At 43.5% G+C, this 18658-nt stretch overlaps 1 pseudogene; it reads right to left on the bottom strand.

The window, feature by feature from the left end:
* The window catches only part of LOC119122722, a 71728-nt pseudogene that overhangs the window by 26188 nt on the left and 26882 nt on the right, over positions 1-18658 (bottom strand).

The following is an 18658-nucleotide window of genomic DNA, read 5'->3' on the forward strand; positions in this document are numbered from 1 at the left end:
CACCGCAAGTGAATGTTTGTGTATGATTCTTGATGTATTTATTTTTACAATGCAAACGATTAGACTTGGTGCTCTCTACCTGTTTTGCCAGTGTTCTTCATCGACGTCTTATTTGAAGATTTACTATCGAAGCCCTCCAATGTCATTTCCTGAAACTCAGTGGACATTTTTGCATCTTGGTCCACGATGTTGATTGGCGACTGGTTTTTCTCCTTACATTGTGGATAGGCTGATGCCCAGCCCTCATCTGGTCCATACGTACCTGGGAAAACAAGAAGAAGAAAATTCTCATTAGAGCAGGACACACAGTCATCTCGAGAAAGGAGTGAGAAGAAGCATAGTTGTCTGATTCAAATGAGACGTTGCTTAAAGAATAAACAGCAAGTGGCTTAAAGTGTTTCCAGCAGCCGAAAAAGGGAACAACAGCATCTGCATTTCTGTTATGTGGTTGAAAATATTCTTATCACAAGACAGCTGCGTTTGTCCCAACACTATAGCGATAAAGTTTCCGACGATGCCGCCGCTCACCTCCTTCTCAAGTCCAATTCCAGACCGTTCACGTTGTATTTCCATCAGAGGAGGCGTCGCTACATTTTCAGCGTAAAAGCTCGAGGCCAGAGGAGCAGTCTAGTTACTGTCAGGAGAGTTTTGGAAAAAGATATACGTACTACTTGCTGGGAAAGCCACAGCTCAAATGTCAAGGAGCCATTTTCATTTGACAGCGGTTTCCATATACTTAGTATCATTTTCTTTTGGGGGGGGAAATTTCCATCAACATATGTAGGTATAATCCCAAAAAGCACCCTTGGTTTAAATGGTCTTTATCTGTCTCCTATTTGAATTTGCGCTGACGGTGGGCCAAAAGATCATTGTCTCGTGGCTAAGTGAGCATGCCATTGCTCGGAAGCAGCTGTTTAACACGCTGGCTGCAAATTGGAAACGTCAGCTGAAAATGATGCTGCTGTGAATTTCTTTTGTGTGTGGACTGGAGCACATGGACCCCACTTGCTCCAATCCCTAATTGAAAGCAATAGCGGGCTCCTAAATGAATTTGTCTATGATTACTGGTGCCCCGGCACATTGAGAGCAGCGGCTAATGTGGACTTGATGGAATTAGCTCGCATCCTGTTATCCTTCCTCTTTCCCCAATCTCCGTCCTTGCCCTGCCTGGGCTGTGTATTGATTGAGATGGTTTTAGCTCTCCAATAAGGCTAGTATTACCTGGGACAGCAGCTGCTCAAACCTTTGAGAAAGAACAAGTCATTAGCTTTTGCCTTAACCACAAAACCAAAAAAAAGAACTGCCAGAGTGCGACTCTCAACACGACGAAGGGCAAACTTTGCCTGTTCGCACCACAGGCGCTCCTCCAAACATGAATCCGTTTTCTCGAAGCTGAAGTCATTATGCCAGCGAGGGTGAGGACTATGAGGATGTGGTGACTTGTGCAGATGCTTCAAGATCACACCTCCTTTCCTTGTGTGTGAACGTGTTATTCCTCCAACTGCAAGTGCATATGAAGACTTATTTGCCTCATTTATTTGGGTCAGCAATCAACCAGACTGGCACTCATGAAGCATTTTAACATGACAAAAAGTCATGTGAAATGATCCTGCTGATGATTTGTGATCTTCTAGCACAGTGTGATTATATGTAGTTGTTGTTCAAATGGCTGCCTCGTTATCTTGGAGATGTCAGTTGTCACTCAGGCTCAGCACAGCCAATTACTGTATTAACACTTGAGAGAGGAGCAGGCAAAGTAAAAAAAAACAACAACTCATAAAGCATGGTAGGGTAGCTTCAACAAACATGACAGGAAAAGAACAACACACTCTGAAAAGAGAACCTATCGAATTGGACACGAGAGCACACATCCAATCTTAACATGTGACTGAATGAAATAAATGTGGGCCTTTTCCCACCGAGCGGTGAGCAATTGTCTTTTCAAAGACATTTTGAAACATGTTCAAAATCTCCTTGCCAAAAGAAAAATCACCAAAAAGTGTTGGCCAACGTCCGACGAACGTTTGCCACCTTGAACCAACTCTGACGTGAAGATTGAGCAAATTGTAGCTCAGCTTGTGGTGAGCAGAGCCACTCTTCCGTGTAATATTGTGAGAATTGAATTGATTGGAACTTGCTATATTGATGCATGATGTCTGGAAATGATGCTATGAATGGAGGATTGTCGTAAATCGGGAAAAGAAACAAGCTATTTTGTAAAATATCTCAACAGCTCTGGAAGTCAACTCGGTCAGTCCCCTTAGCTGCGTCTCTTGGCTATGGAAAAGTGATTTCACACCACGTCCTTTGTCCCAGTGACCCCGTCACTCGACAAAGTGCCAACCAGTAATCCCATCTGACTCTCCAACTGAGCGTGAAGACATTGAAAAACAAAGTCCTTCTTCCGCGCTCGCTCGCTCGCACGCACGCACGCACGCACGCACGCACGCAAGCACGCACACACCTGCCACCCACAGCTAATCACACACACATCCAAACAAGGTAAAAAGACAAGAAAACAGATCACGCAATTTCCGCCACACCTCGCTGACCACCCACCTACATCCTTTCTCTGCATGACATGATTGTGAAGGACAAGAGGAATATGAATACCTTTCAAATGTTCACCTTCAACAGCAGCTACAATGTTCAATGGAACAACATACCATGTATATTCTGTTACATCTTAGTTCACCTCTTTTAATAATAATTCCTTAAATTTGTATAGCGCTTTTCAAAAACCCAAAGACGCTTTTTTTCCTCTTTTATCTTTACAAAATGCAATATTATCCCTAGCTGAAAGGAAACCGGTCATAATTCCCAGTAGACCTTGTAATAGGTGCCATTAGTCTATGGCGAGTAAAGTCAATGCAGCATTTAGGTCATGACTTGTATTTGAAAACATTCTAAAGCTGTGAAGTCAGCATCCTCAAATGATGTAATCGTGTGATTATGAACACACATTTGGGCAGTTAAAAAAAAAAAAAAGAAGAATAAAGCCAAGGCCATGAAACGGCCTAATGGCTCAATTCGACCTCTCTCAAAGTCTGGCTTCACTCTACTAGCAGACATCTTGAGAAATGTGATTTGATGATTTGTGGCTGCTCAACGTTCACATTACCATCCATCCATCCATCCATCCATCCATCCATCCATCCATCCATCCATCCATCCATCCATCCATCCATCCATCCATCCATCCATCCATCCATCCATCCATCCATCCATCCATCCATCCATCCATCCATCCAGCCAGCCATCCAGCCATCCAGCCATCCAGCCATCCATCCAGCCATCCATCCATCAGTTAGGCTCTTGCAATCTTCCTTTTCACAGTCAATAATTGACCTCGGTGCTTCTCTGGCTGGGTTGCAGCAAATCAAATACATTTTGGGAAAAGATTTGGAACGTCATTTTACTCGAGTAAGAAACTTGCAGCTCTGGTTGGATAAGAATCGAGTGCCGCGGTTCTTATTAAATCCGGATGTGGAACCTCAGTAAATAGAAGCCAATAAGCCATGGATGACTTTAGAGCTGCTTAGAAAGTGCACAAGCCAAGACTTGAACTAACTTTCATCGATGAACTTAAAGTGTATGTTTCGAATGGTGTTTGTTTTCCAAAGCTTTAGCTTTTCCATCCCTTTGTTTTATTCTTTTCTGATCAGTCCACAACATTTTTGGAGCAGTTTTCATCTCGGTGTAGCCTCTCTGTCTCAAAAGATAAAGTGAAGTCTTGTGAGGAAAATCCTTCTGCTTCCTGCAACACTGTCCCTGCGGCAACATCTTTATGATTTCAATGATGACAAAGATTTGGACTTTTATAGTCTTGATTCCAAAATGAAAGGCAACCTCCGAAGAAACCCCCACACACATGAACCTCAAATTCATTGTTTTCACGGGGAAACGATGGCAGAAAATGTGTCCCTTGTCCCACAGCCGTATCCATCGCATGTAAAATACTCTAAGTCACACAAATGTCAATAAGTAGATTGAACCCAGCTTGAGCTCAGCAGCTGTCAGTGGCTCAAGTGGATCGGCCCACCTCCTGTGGTGCTCTGTAGAACTTCAAGCCCAGGAGGAGAGAGCCTTAAGCCTCCTTCCTTCCTTCCTTCCTTCCTTCCTTCCTTCCTTCCTTCCTTCCTTCTTCCTTCCTTCCTTCCTTCCTTCCTTCCTTCCTTCCTTCCTTCCTTCCGTTCCTTCCTTCCTTCCTTCCTTCCGTCCGTCCGTCCTTCCTCCTTCCTTCCTTCCTTCCTCCTTCCTTCCTTCCCTAGCAACCTTTAGCCTGGACGCTATACATACCATAAATCACCACTGGCAACAAATAACAGTCACAATCATTCCGTAATGGATTGTACCTTTCACTTGGGGGATGAGCAATCCATTAAAATTCAATTTAGCTTCCACACTTCTTTCTCCAGACAAGTAAAAGTGCCAGTCATCATTTTGTGATGCTCGGAGAGACTCCAGCACTTCTAGCCTTGGGAGATTGATGAGAACAGAGATTAACACTTCATTTTCAACCCCACTGGAGAGATCCACACCATAATGAGATAAATGGACTGAAAAGTCGGTTCAGGAAAAAGAAAAACAAAAAACAGAGCTCAGAAAGAGTGAAAAAATGCAAAGCAATAAGAATGATGATTGTTTGAGCACTCTTCATAAACTGCCTTTCAGGACTCAATGCATTTTTTTTCTTTTAACTCGATTTCAGTAAAATTGCTGACCTTTGACAAATTGGCCTATTCGCTAAGAAAACAACATTGGTTTTGGAAGTCAATTTATTCTTAACGACATTTTAAACCCATGTGCCTGCAGCTTCTTCGGCAAGGGTGGCCAATTCATGGGGCCACATGACAAACTGGAATGTTTACATGCAGTTAGTATCTGGGTTAAGGTCAAAATGGCCATTTTTGAAAAAGTTGGTCGGGATCGGCGCTTTGTACGAGTTACCACCCAATTTCAATTTCCATTCAAATGTTAACGCACATAGGTGGCCTCTGTGCTGTGCCCTCCTTTGCCCAGGTCTATACAGTCTAGTCTCACGTACGCAGACTTGTTGGACAAAGCAACCCATTTTTTTCGCATAACAATAAAGTCAAATCGAACCCAACTTCCTGGGTCAGTCCAATTCTTAACACGGCAGTTTTATGGGTCTATTCGGGCTCCAGTGCTCTAGAACGCCGTACCTCTCGTAGGACCGGAGTTCCTTACCCCTGATTTATACCATCACAAGAGTGAAGGAAGTGCAGCTGGGTGTGCACACTGCATGAAAATAATAGAAGAATTGGCTCGGAGAAGAAAAGCACAAAAAAAGACACTTGACCGATCCAAATTCCTTTTTTACTCTCACACACTGCCATGAGTCCGGGCTAAAAAAAAAAAAAATAAATCGAGGGTTATTCTCCAATCTCAACCTAGTGCACTCAGTTTGCTGACCTTGTAGAATGCACATGATAAAACATTCGCAACAACATTCAGTGGGGGCATTTGCTATGTGCCGCCGCCGCCGCCGTAAAGCAGCAGAACACTTAAATGCTTACACTTGACTCAGTCAGAGCTAGCTCGCGGCTCAAATTGTCAAGCTTTTAGCTATATAGTGCTCCATGTTTATAGTCTCCACTCATTAGGGCGTCTGTTAGCCCTGGGCCCCTCTGTGCAGCTTTTTATCTTAAATAATTCAAGGCTGTTTTGTTCCCGACTGTTCAATGCGTAACCTTTTAAATAGTCAGAAAAGGCCGTTCCAGCAACCCTCACCTCAATGGCTTAAGCAGGACCACAATACAAGTACAAACATTGACTTTGTATTTGATCTATTAGGATCGTTTTTTTTTTTTTTTTTAACTTTTAACTTCGCATTTAATGTGACATCAAAACGATGATGCGGGGAGTGCCGACAAAGGAAGGAATCAGTGAATAGAAGTGTTATTGTCATCAAAAGATGTGAGAAAAAAGCAGAGGATTAAGGATTATTATCAAAATCCTCATCCTTGAGCATTCTCCAGACTTTCACTTCCTAAAGCAGTCTTCTTTCCAAAATAGCTTCTATTTCAAGGATGAGCTGCAGTAATACACAGTTTAAATCTCGGCCAGAAATATCATCTGTCTGGGGATACATACATGTGTGTCTCTATTCTGGTCCGATACATTCATCTTCTTCGAACTTTGCAGCTATCATAGGGTGGGAGTAGATTTGATTTATTGAAATGTTATATTGGATTAGGACATTTGGGAAGACTTAACGTAATGAGAAGAAGGTATGAGTTGTAGGCCCATTTAGCTAATAAGCGTGTTCAACATCTTTCGCGCTCGGTGTGGCGACGCTTGATTGGGCCCTTTCATTGATGGCTGTTGTGTTTTTCCGCAGAGGAGTCTGATTTCACAAACATTTGTCATAAAGTGAGATCAATTCATACAACTAGAAACAAAAGTTGAAATAATAGATGGCAATTGATAGATTGTAACTACTGTCACCAAAATGGTGACTGAGAATAATAGCAGAAATTCCATAAAGAAAAAATTAAGAGCGCAAGGGAGAAACTGAAGGCAAGACAGACAAGTGCTAAACGGTGTGAATAATTGAGCCCGAGGTGGCAACTTGATGAACAAAAGAGTGATGGTGAAAGAAGGCACACCACTCGCTTTGGATCTCCTGAAATAGCTCACGTTCTTATGAGGAAATAATTCGCACATAGCAATAGGTAAGTGTTACAGGAAGAGCAAAGACTCACTCAAGTTGTTAATTTGAGAAAAGAAAAGGAAGAGAATTGTTTGGCCCCGAGGGATTCAAGGCTCCATGCTTCAAATGATCATTTTTTGGGGCTCTCAAGTGGCACAAGTGGTCTGATGGATGGACTGACTGGTCTGATGTGCTATCATGGGTGGAAGAAAAAAAACAACAACAACTCAGTATTGTGACTACATTAGCCACAAAGTTACATCCCAAGCAAGCAAAATTTAGAACAGCTTGCTAAGGGATTCTTTTGGAAATGGGCAGCTAACAAGTTCTTCACTCTGGTGTTTAATTTCACACTTTATGGCTTTGCAGGCAGGCAGGCAGGCAGCAGGCAGGCAGGCAGGCAGGCAGGCAGGCAGGCAGGCAGCCACGCAGGCAGGCAGGCAGGCAGGCAGGCAGGCAGCCACACAGGCAGGCAGGCAGGCAGGCAGGCAGGCAGGCAGGCAGGCAGGCAGGCAGGCAGGCATGCAGGCAGGCATGCAGGCAGGCAGGCAGGCAGGCAGGCAGGCATGCAGGCAGGCAGGCAGTCAGGCAGGCAGGCAGGCAGGCAGGCAGGCAGGCAGGCAGGCAGGCAGGCAGGCAGGCAGGCAGGCAGGCAGGCAGGCAGGCAGGCAGCCCGAGGCAGGCAGGCAGGCAGGCAGGCAGGCAGGCAGGCAGGCAGGCAGGCAGGCAGGCGGCAGGCAGGCAGGCAGGCAGGCAGGCAGGCAGGCAGGCAGGCAGGCAGGCAGGCAGGCAGCCACTCCAGAGACCCAACTGCTGTATTTGTAGTATACATACAAGCAATTAAAAAGTACATTTTCCACAATGTGGCCTCTTTAACTTTACTGCCTTTTCTGATTAATGGTCAATGATGGAAACACTTGAGAGACGCAAACAAATGAGTTCTGTTTCACCCATGGTCAAGAAATGACGATGAGATAATGGGGATGTTCTAAGAAATCATTCCCTTTCAGAGTGGCAGGTCGAGTCGTGGCTAATTACTGGTATTTAGGCCAGCATATGTGGGAGACAAGCCATGTTCTCGTTATTACACTGCTTCCTTCCTTCCTTCCTTCCTTCCTTCCTTCCTTCCTTCCTTCCTTCCTTCCTTCCTTCCTTCCTTCCTTCCCAGGCCCACAAAATGAGCAGCTCAACACAGGCAGCAGCAATCATTGTCTCTCCTGCTGTGTCTTCCTCAGTGTCTCTTGGCTAGATGGGAAAATTGATGAGAATCATGAACATCAAATGGCCACTCTTACCACTGCACACATTTCCAAAGCTCTCCAGTGGTGCTAATTATTTCAGTGTCATGTTTCTCCACTGTTGTAATAAATGGTGTCATTATTTTGGGACGGGTTAATAGCCATTCTGGGGAAATCTAGAGACCTCAGGGCAAAAGTGGGGTGTGTCCAGCACTAGCATCAATATGATTTCCAGAGGTTAATGATTTTGATTCGATGGTCGAATGTGGGTGAGCAGGAGGATGGCGAGATCTGGAAGGTAGACTCGAGCAGTGGTTGGATGGAGAGCAGAAGAGGTGGTGGCTACAATTGTGATTGATCTTTGTGAGAGAAAAACATTTTTCAAGTCTTAATAATAAATCAGTTTTATTTTGGAAAATGTTACAATCCATTTCCAATTTTGCGGACCACTAGATGGCCGCGGACCACCGGTTGACAACCCCTGTCTTACGGTATTCCAATATATGCACGTGCATGTCCCAGATGTGATGTGTATTTATGAGATTTGTTTGTGGGCGTGGATGTGTGTGCAAGCGTCTAAGGAGAAAATAGGTCACGATGGAAAAAGATTTGGTGATGAAAGCAAAAATGGAGCTGTGACACTGCACGGGGAATTCATTTGTTTCATTCCCAGCCCGCCACAAAACCTGACGATGACGCTCAGCAGAGTTATTGAATTAAAACATGAGTCCCCAACTCGTATAAATAGGACACTGATTACAAAATCAAACGTGAATGTTTCTTTATTTTTGAAGTCACAGTTGTGTATATTTTCTTGCTCCTACATATACTGTATGTATGTTGCCCCATAGCGCTGGGACAGCTGCTCCGTGATCTCTGAATTGTGTAACAGTTCCTTTATTGCTCCTCTATCTTTCTTCCATCCATCTAGACAACATGGAGCTAGCTATATTGTTGCGCCAACTGTCTTATTGCCTTCAAAAGTGCAAGGGCAACTGCACCTCATTGATTCCTTTGTTATTGCGCCCCCCCCCATGACATTTCCTATTTTGTCAGGTCAGCTCTTTTTCTCCCCTGATTTCAATTTCTGATTATTCTGCATCAGTCAGCTTTGATTTGATGAGGGAGCTGATGGAGTTATTGCTTCCCTTATTCACAGTTATTGCACTCTGCTGCGGCCGGCCGGCCGGCCCACCTGTTCTAGCTCTGACTCTGACTCTGACTCTGTCTCTGTCTCTGTCTCTGTCTCTGTCTCTGTCTCTGTCTCTGTCTCTGTCTCTGTCTCTGTCTCCGGCTACGGCTACGGCTACGGCTACGGCTCTGGCTTGGCTGCACGCAGAGCAGCAAATAATACTGATGGAAGAGGCCACCAACATTTTGACACATCAGCACAAGTCAGTGAACAATAGAGCAAAGCACATTGTGAATTGGTGCACCCACGCACCGGATAATTTGCTTCATAATAAGACAAAATGAACAAATAACATTATTACATTTCTTTGAATGAAAAACTACAATCCCTGGGGTGCGAGGCTATTTGTTTGTACCATTGCCATGTTCCAAAATGTGTAAGGAATATTTTGCCCTAAGACCTGTGATGACGCTAACTTGCGCTTTGAATTCACACAGTGTGATCTGAAACCTACAATATTCCAACATTGTTTGCCAAGCTGAATGCAGGTGCTGAATGCTCAGATGCAAACAAAAGTACCTACTGTTGGCTTTACATGACAAGAACATTTGCCTTCAATACATGACACGTTGACACAATGCAAATACAGAGAATGACCTCTCCATGCTGCATCAGGTGAGTGAATAGTATTACATCCTGGTACATATGTCATCTACCTTGGTGGAAAAAGTCTCCGAACAGAAATGCTCACCATTGTGAAGTATGCAGAAGTGGCTGAAACACATCAACATGGAATCAAATATATAGATATACGTACAGTAAGTGTGTGACTAGGGGGAGCTGAGCTAATCCCTCCCTCAGCTGCAAAAATTCATGCACTCCCTTTCACACCCTCAAGGAGAAGCTGTAATTTATTCCCTTGAAGCACTCCAGCTGCTAAGAGCGCACACACACACACACACACACACACACACACACACACACACACACACACACACACACACACACACACACACACACACACACACACACACACACACACACACACACACACACATCCACATGTATTCATTGGAAGAACACACAAAGGCACACACGCTCACGGATGATAGATCTGAGCGCACTGACTGCAACTCCATCGGGTTTTTTTTTTTTCATAAACCTGGGTCTACATTAATTAGCAGCACAGGGTTCCATGTCTTCTATCTTTGGGGGCCCTAGAGATCTGTACCAGGGACCCACCCAGCCCCCTTCTTCTTGCTAGATCGCATCTGTCTCCGTTTTCATCAGCACAATATGAACAGAGCTACAGTAAGCCCAAAGACAAGAAAAGAATAATAATTATCATCATCATCACACTTACCATTGCCTTGTTAAAGATTTAGAATTTTAATTTCCACTTTCATCCCCCTCCCTGACCTCCAAGTACACAAAAGCGATGCAAAATGTATTTACTCTTTCTTACCATTTCAAATCTCTATTTATCTCTTGATGCCACAATTAATATTATTTGTTTAATATTCTGTTTTGTTTGCTAAGCAACGGCCTTGCAGTTTTAGGCTCTCCACTTTTGGTTTCAAGAGCATTGCGTAAAACCTTGACACACTTGACAAAAATCCACTCGTGAGCACAAGTGCACAGTGTACGTACGCATGTGTATTGACTTGGGCGTATAAAAATGAATCTCTCTCTTATTTAAAGCTTGCGTCCTTGTAGCTCCACTTCAGAAGCCAGCCATTTCGTCGACAGCATTCCAACCAAAACTCCACTTTCAAAAGAGGATTGCGTGATCAGAGAGTCCTGTCTAGCTCGCGTGGCCCTGAGCACCCCGTCCGACAATTTCATTTCCCTGTCAGGCCCTGGGGCTCATCAGCAGATTAGACCGTCCCAACTTCAGTGAGATCTGACATTTTGATCACCGACATTCAACAACAAAAGGCTTCAAAGGTGCCGCTGTCTCAGCCAACTAGATCCACTTCGATCAAGCACGAACGAGTTCACAGCGTTGGCCAGTCTCGAATAAAGAGTTCCAAAAAAAAATGGACACAAATTTCGGATCCCATTAAAAAGGCTCGAAAAGCTTTCATCCAGCTAAAAATGCAATCTTCTTTCAGCTTTGCATGAATATACAAACAGTTAGCCAGGCCTGAAAGTGCATTGCATATTGTCCTAAAGGGATGTATCGAAGCAGCACTATCGGTGGCATAGCAGATGTGCTAGTCCATCGACTGTGAAACTACTGGCAACGATATCACAGCATCATCACCCAAGCAGTCACTTTGTCTCACAGTTGCAAAATTAAAATATGGGCAACGGGGGTGATATTAGCTTTTATGCAATAGCAGCATTTGACAAAACGTTTCACAAACAGCCAACAAAAATTAGAAATTGCTTTCTATTTATATGTTTTTATCAATATATGATATTACAAATAGATTTTTATTTATATATAGTCTGTTTTTTAGGTTTTTATATTTTCATTTTTATTGTTTTAAACTGTCTGAGCAGATCACATCCACCAAATGTTTGTCCAGCTTTTCCAATTCTCCTCATTTTGCTGATTCACATGGTCACATGGCAGGATATATATATATTATATATATACGTATATAATATATATATATTTAAAGTGATGTTTCCCACGTCACCAGCTGCGCTGTTATCTTACACCACGTCTAATTATATCTCCATAACATATCGGTGCATGAATATCAAACAATATCCACGACTAGTCCAACTGGTGACTTTATACACTTAGTTCCCTATCAAATCCATCCTGCATCAGTTTACTGAAAAAGATGCACAAGGCTGCAACACATATGTAGTATAGAGTTACATTGATTTGAACATGAAGCCCTGAGGCTGAAAGTGCAAAAGCTTCCATGATATGAGCTTATTAAAGTGCACACATTGTTTGAAGGCATTCATTCTCTTGAGGCTTGGCTTTTCCTATTTGTTGATACAATATCCCAACGCAATGGAAAACATGTCTCCATCATTAGATTCGGCCGCAGCTCCAGACAAGAAATGGATTTGACAAAAATAGCATCACATGATAACCATCACGCTACGTATGAATTACAAGTGGTTGATGATGTGGCCAAGCTTTTCCATCAACTTTAATATGGCCAATACTTGTGTATGTGAATACTTGTGTATGTCATGCAAATCAATAAACATCACCGCGTTGATCAAGATGGAGGAAAGTATCGTTTTGATTCGCAGCTCTGTCTGCATGTTGTCAGTCTTGCCAAAGCATTATAAGCATTCTCCCTGGTCCAAGTTTGAGTAAATGTTGACGCCAGTCTTAGTGTTCTGTTAAACCCGCTCAAGATCAATAAAATCCAGACGGCAAGCCTTGTAAAATATGAAAGCTGGCACCTAATGACTTGGGGGAGAAAAGAACACCAGCGTTCGTGTGCACGTCACCAAAACAAAAATGCTCTGCACACAAGGCAAAACACTTAAGCGTTCACCTTAAGTACATTTTTGCTCGACTCCATCCCTTTTCTACAGCGCTTAACATCTTCAGGCTGAAAAGAACATATGCACTTCCCATGTCTTCAATGAAGATACTTGATGGAAATTGATATTCCACGAAACATGCTACAAGGTAGAAAAAGATCCAAATGTCAGAGATGTAATTGATATGACTGATTGTTATGATGTTGAGGTGCAACTTTGGGTTACAAAGCTCCAATGTTCCAAGCTACTCTCTGTTCTCTTGAAGGCTAAATGCAGTCCAAGCCCTGAGGGCGCCGCATCTACTGAAGCGTAATATCAAAGCATTTTATGGAAGAGCAGCAATGATTTTGCAGGGATCTTCAGTGGCCATGGTTTGCAGCCTCAGCACTCACTTACACATCCTTCAGGCAGAGCAGGGAATCACGCAAGTTCCCCGTGGGCAGCTTATATACATGTGAGAGGGAAAAAGCGTAAGGTCAAAGTTGCTCATCTCGAGAAAACACATCGAGGCGGGCGATGGAATCATGTTATCATGATGAATTGTGCTTCGGGGTCTTTTACCCTGGCAAAAAGACGCTTGGACGGGTTGCCCCCCACCTCGGCTGCATCGTATCAGCGCGTTGCTTTTTCTTTGGAAACAACAATGTTCCTTAGGTCGTAATCAGCATGCGAGCGCTATGGTGCTTTCCGGTGTGTCGACAAACAGGAACTATCAGCACGGAAGAACAACATGGATGTCGTCAACTCATTCAGTGCCATTGACAGTTACAGACGTCAAAGATATGATGAGGACACACTTTGGGAATGTATGCAATCAATCGAACAAAATACAACGGAACATTCCATTTGAACTTTGCGCAAAGTGTTTGATTGACGCGTAACGCAATTCCAGTCATGTGGCCAGCTACCTTTGTTATTGCAGGAAATGTTTGGACGTCATTAGTCTGAAGCTGGACAGGTGAGTGAGATGGAGGAGAATGACGGCTTGTCTCAAATGCACGTTCTAAATGTCCATTCGGCAGGGTTCCAGACCAACATTATTGAGGAGTGCAGCACAGTGGCCAGCACGTGTTTTTCGTCATGGATGCTTCAATGTTGCAAACATGTTGTTAGACATTGCCAAAGAGTTTTTGTTGTTGCAAACGGTTTTATAGTCACCATCAATTTCTGTTCCAACTGTTTGAGACCATTCAAATACTTGTAAATGTCTTCCTGACGGTGTGCACGTAAATAAACATGTACTCGAGGTAGAAAAATAATAGTTTGAGCACGAGGACCCGCTTCACTTCCACATTTTCTTGCTGTGTTGCTGTCGCGTAGCTGGAATGAGCAAGAGGAGTTCCGTTTTGCAAATGCTGTGTGTAGAAGAAAAAGCAAACCAAACTACATGGACCAAATTGATTGGATGAATCATGCAATCGAATTCCTTCGTGCCACGACACATGACATCACAATGCTCAACACAATGGCACCAATAGAGGTGGTAACAAGCACCCGCATTAACAAACATCAGTCAGCGTCATGTCATATTGTTGCTTTTGTGTGCACAATTATATGTCTGGCTTCGGAGAGCAAACTAGAATGTGCTACGACACGGTTGGCATCGGAATGCCCTCGTTCAAACGCAGACATTGCCGCATGCCGTGCATGCACAATTGGCATCGTTATTTGCATTAGAATAGCGATGGAGGAGCCGTGCTTGGGAGACTTCAGTAAGAGTAATACTATGTACATACATGTCTCAGCATAGCGGGAGGGAGGGAGGGAGGGAGGTGCAAAAGGAGGAAGAAGATGTTAACAAAAATGGGATGATATGAAGCAGAAAGAGCGAGAAGTCACGTGCCAAGTAAGGAGGGAAATCAACGCAGAACAGGAAGAAGTTGGACGGAGAAAATACGGAGAGTGAGCTGCTTTCAGTTTATGACGCACAGAGAAAGACAAAAGTACCATCCAGCAAATTGGCATTTGAACGGACTCGATGATCACAGTCAAAGCATGACCATTTTCATTGATTGCATGCTTGTCATCAGATAGCAACAATATACGGACATAGTATGAAATGTTCATTCACCCAATGTTCATTCATTCAGATGCCGACACTTTTCCTAGAGTGGGCTAAAAAAAAAGATTTCGTCAATAAATGAAGGATTTCATGTTGGCCATGTGCTTCTATTAGTTTCGACAATGGATGTGGAAAACAAGTTTGGATTTATTAACAGCACATGAGGTATGTATAAATATGTACTGTGGGTTGTCGTTGTCGTCGTAAAAATGACCTTCAAGGTGGTCAAACTGCTGCGATTAGATTCAATGTATACCTGACGGTCACAGTTGATAAAAATCAAAGGTGTTGAGGGTTAAATCCTATAAGAAGTGCTTGGGGTTATTTTTGACCTTGTGTATGGAAAAGGGGCAGTGCAGAAAATGTTGACTTTTCAACGTTCAGTCATTTAAAGACCCACTATTATTTTCAATAATATGCACCAAAAAAGTAGTTTATCAACAAAACAAATTCAACAAAACTAAGAATGGCTCACTCACTCACTCACTCACTCACTCACTCACTCACTCACTCACTCACTCACTCACTCACTCACTCACTCACTCACTCACTCACTCACTCACTCACTCACTCACTCACTCAGAGAGACATTCTAAGAAATTGACAGATAATTGAAGATGTTGTTTAATTTCACACCTGGTTCAGCCACGACAGATGGTAATTCAACCAATTAATTTCTTTTCCATAATATGTGCCTTTTAACTCATTCACAGCCAACCCAGTGAATGAGTTCGGTTGAAGGCAGAAGAATACACTGCTGGCTGGATAGAGCTTAGCACATTTAAGTCTGGACACACACGGACACACGGCGGACACGGGTAAGTCCCACGATGCCGCTCGCCAGCTGTTTGAAAAATGTCTTCAGAGAGCACTTTGTAACCTCTGGTACCGACCATACGAGCTTCACCTGGTCCCGTCACAGTCAATCAGAATGGCCATTAATCATGCCTTACGCAAATGCGGGCACTAGGTAGCTAAGTAGGTAGGTAGGTAGGTAGGTAGGTAGGTAGGTAGGTGGAGCTCCAAACCTCTCCTTGCCAGTCGCTTCGACTGTTTGATTTTCAATGTGGACCCTGAATTTGTCTTTTCTACACATAGTTGCCCTAATGCCCCCATCTTCTTTCAATTTTTTTCTCTATTTAAAGAATTGTAATTCAGTATTTTATCCACAACAACTGCTTTCAATTGCTTTCATCATGGCACTAAAATGGGCTTTTGAGGCTTTGAAAGTGGCCTCATTCCGATCACAGCAGCCAGCGTTTATGCAGCCGCTGTTAAAAGAGAATGACAAGCAAGTGGAATAGAATTGCGCCTCAAAGCCTTGATCGATATGATGATAGTTTGTATGCTTTCTGTAATGTTCTTTTCGAAGATTGAAAAAGAAAAAAACATTTCAAGAAGATTGTTGCGGCAATAAAATAGACCGTATGTAGTATATAAAACAGCAATGTTGTTTACATTGGTAATGAAATGTAATTGTGAAGACAAATCTATGCTTTAGCGAGTATGTATCAATGAGAAATTTCCGTGTCTGCTGATGACGCGAGAAAAGCGACCGACTGTGTGACTTTCTACCATCTGGCTCCTTGGTGCCCAGGGGCACAACCTAGAGTAAATGTCAATGTTTTCATCTCCCCCCTTTCATTGATCCCACACTGGGCTGTTTAAACGGCAAGCAGACCCCATGTGCCCTTTATGAAATCGATGCATTCCTCTGCCTACCTCATAAAAGTCCAACAAATGGAAATCAGTCTCGCTCACTTCTCGCTCTCTCTCTCTCTCGCCCGCCCAACCACCCACCCACTCCTTTCTTTCCACCTGACACACACACTGTTGTCTTTAAATGGAGCATGATGGTCCTCCAACAAATTCTAAAATACGAATGTGGAAAGTCAGGTATTGTCCATCAGTATCTCTTCAACTAAAACAATGGTACACTGATATTTTCGAAAGTAACATGGCTTGAGATGCCGGGGCGTCCATTATCACTGATGGATCCGATGGATCATTTGTAAAGTTGCGCGATATTTCTCAGCCCTTTTTCTTCATGGAACTGCCTCTTCTTGATGACAGTCTTGGAAAATGTCACTCACATTCTTCAATGATTCTTCATGCCCTTGGCTCTTCGCCCTTTGATTGCCTTTTCCACTCTCCTTATTTGTTCGGAGCTGAATTTCTTCCAGCGTATGGAGGGGAAATGGCTTGTCGCTTTCCCATCTACCAAATCATGACACACAAATTGAGGGAGGAATTACATGTCTTAAATACTACGTACCTCGCTAGTCTCATGTCTGGTAAGCAGCTCTTGAGAAGCTCCCAGAGAAAGCTAGAACTTTCACGGACAATTCAAGTGAATATGGGCCGCTGGCTCGCTCGCTCGCTCCTTGCCGAGCATGTCCACGCTGACAGCCTTTGCGTTCATTCAAAAGGAGATGGCGGCAAAACGCCTCCAGATCAGTGAGTATCAGTGGTCATGCTTAATGAGATGACATAAGGAAGCCGCCGCAATCCCTGCAGACATGTAGCGCTTGATGAAACTTCATTCATTTACTCGTCCTTTCCTCCACTAATTAAGAGCATAATTAACCACCGGCTAAAAGCTATTTAGCCTTTACACATTCCAAGAAGGGACTGAATAAATGATGATGCCGACTGCATGAATGAACGCATATCAGTTTCCTCGGATGCTTCAGCGACTTGGCTTTGGCATAAACACATCATTTACATTGACTAGCAAAGTTTCGCTAGTATAGGCTTATTTAACCGAAGCCTTAAATGTTTTTTCTTACGAATCAAAACAAAACACATGGAGCATTCTTATTCTGTTGTTCATTCAAAAGTGTTTTTAGCAAGTCTGATTTCTAGACTACACTCAAGCTACAACGAGGCAGGGCTTTGATGAATTCAGCCATTTCGGTTTAAACCGACACTAATTAGCATATTCTGTCCCACATTATACCGAGACGGCACCACGGAGGGAGGCATATCAAATGACAAAAGGATCTTAGATTTCTCAAAAGCCCATTAGGTAATTGGGACTGGTCGTTGGGGAATATGTATCTTTGACATTCCTGTTTCAGATGTAATAAATTTAATGGTGGTGCTCATGCCATAATTAGAGTCACTCAGCCTTCCCCGTTGGTAATGACGGCACCTATAATTCAAGCCAACACCTTATTGACCCTTGAAGATAAGTACCCTGAAGTATGGAGGAGTGAATGGCCCTTTTTAAACCCTCGGGCCATGGATCAAGTTCTATACACTTGCAGCCGTACGGACCGTAATTGTATCGAAGAAAAGCACAAGGTCCAATTGTAGGCGTGACAAAGGACGCCGCTGGCATGCTAAGTTGATCAGAGAACAAAGAATGCAGCCTCGCTTCACTCATTCACTGCCAACCCGGTTGATATCTTTGACGTCTAGAACTGTCAATGGCACTGAATGAGTTAAGGTCTGACAAAACTAAATTGCCTTAAATATTGAGCATCAGTGAAGTCAAAAGGAATCCTTATACGTAGCGGGACTCATTTTAGTGCCCGAAGCGGAGATAAGTTCCCTCAATGGACATGTAAGGGTCATATTACCGTAACATCCCTCAGTAATGAAGCATGAAACTCAGCAAATGGACACACACACCATCCATCCGACTAAAGAGATGTTGGGTCATTACAGCAGCAGCAGCAGCAGCAGCAGCAGCAGCAGCAGCAGCAGCAGCGGCGGCGGCGGCGGCGGCACCTTTCCCAGGCTTCCCCTGCCGCTTGAATGCAATACAAGTATCCAGAAGATATAGATTATACGTACATGTGACATTTTCTTGAGGCCATGGCACTGCTAATACACTTGAATAGACACCCAGTTAAGCAATGAGAATATCCCTTCTTTTTTTCATCCCCTCCTGAAATATTTTCTCTCTCTTCCTCCCTAACCTGCAGCTGTTGAGTCCAGGCAGTCAAGGTGATCTTGTCTCGGGCCAATTAGCTCCCCCCCCTGCCTTTCCTCGACTCACAACGGAAAACAGTCAGGGAGAAAAGCAATGGTTTTACTCTATAAACATGGCTGGCATAAGGACACAAATCAATAGACAC

The sequence above is a fragment of the Syngnathus acus genome, chromosome 5 (assembly GCF_901709675.1).
Source record: "Syngnathus acus chromosome 5, fSynAcu1.2, whole genome shotgun sequence".
NCBI lineage: Eukaryota > Metazoa > Chordata > Actinopteri > Syngnathiformes > Syngnathidae > Syngnathus > Syngnathus acus.